Below are 1,320 nucleotides of genomic sequence, written 5' to 3'. Positions count from 1 at the left end.
GGACCAAAAGGCTTTGCTTGTGGTGTTATTGCTAGAGACAGTAGGGCTGGGTGCAGGGGTGTCATAAGGTCATTGAGTACTGCTCAGCTATTGAAGCAGAGGCATATAGTGCAGAATTGGCAGTGAAGTTGGGACTGGCCAAAGAGTTCAGAGACATCATATTGGAAGGAGATTCTCTGAATGTCATCAATGATTTGAGGTTCCAGCATTTCAATCCAAGTTGGAGAATTAAAAACTCTATAAGCAGAATCAAAGAAGACCTGAGTAATTTCAACTCGGTGGAATTTGAGTACATTAGAAAGACTGCCAATGAAGTGGCACATAATCTAGCAGCTCTAGCTGCGACTACATACAGTTCAAATGTGTGGCTCTCCTCTCCCCCTCTGAGTATAATGCATCTCATTGAGCAAGAGAAGAATCCTCTTATGTAGCTAGTGTTTCTCGTGTTTCTTAGTTGTTGTTTTCTTGTTTTTCCTTTGTCAAAAAAAAGAAAGAAAGACAGAGATTTTTTTTTAATTCTTTCCTTTAGTCTCTGAAATTCAAACCCCTCTGTCTTCCTTCTTCTCTTCTATGATGTTTCACCTTTTTTCCTCCCATTCTTCACCAATCTTTTCTGAAGATCTTCTTCTTTCAGGTTTTTCCTTTCGCTATCAGGTTCGTTCCCACACCTACCTCTTGTTTCGAGTTTCTACCCCTTTTCATTCCTCATGTCTCCCAAGATAGATCAACCTCACATTAAGAGTTTTGAAGATTTCGAGAAAGAATTAACACAAAATGATTTTACCAAATCTATTCACAAAGGCTCTCAGAAGAACATTACTGAGTCTTGGTCTTATTCTAGGGTTATGATCACACTCGGGAAATTACGGGACGTCTTACCCATTCCATTGTATGATTCTTCTAATCCGATTTTTTACGATATTCTTGCGAGGTTGGAGACCAAACGAGGGATATTTCAACTGAGTGGTAACGCCATTCGTATGGTAAACGAGTTCGTTCTTTATTCCAAGGGTGCCGGTGATAAGAACTTAATAGTTCTTACTCACTGCCAGCAGAGTAGACTTTAAAAGAACACAGAAATATAGAATACACTTATAACTCTCCTACATAATCAAGCTAATAACACTTTACCTCCTTATATAGGCCACTGAACTGTAGAACTAAGGAAAGGAAACATATAAGGAAACTACTTCTATAACTAGGAACCTAAAATAAAATTCTTAAAACAGAACAATTTTCAAAAATAAACTAATGCCTAAAACAAGAGAATTTAGGTATTTCTAACCCTAGCCCTAATATTAATTAAAAATTCTAAGTAAT

This window comes from Papaver somniferum, unplaced genomic scaffold (assembly GCF_003573695.1).
Source record: "Papaver somniferum cultivar HN1 unplaced genomic scaffold, ASM357369v1 unplaced-scaffold_87, whole genome shotgun sequence".
NCBI classification, from domain to species: domain Eukaryota; kingdom Viridiplantae; phylum Streptophyta; class Magnoliopsida; order Ranunculales; family Papaveraceae; genus Papaver; species Papaver somniferum.
Note: the sequence above shows the minus strand (reverse complement) of the source record.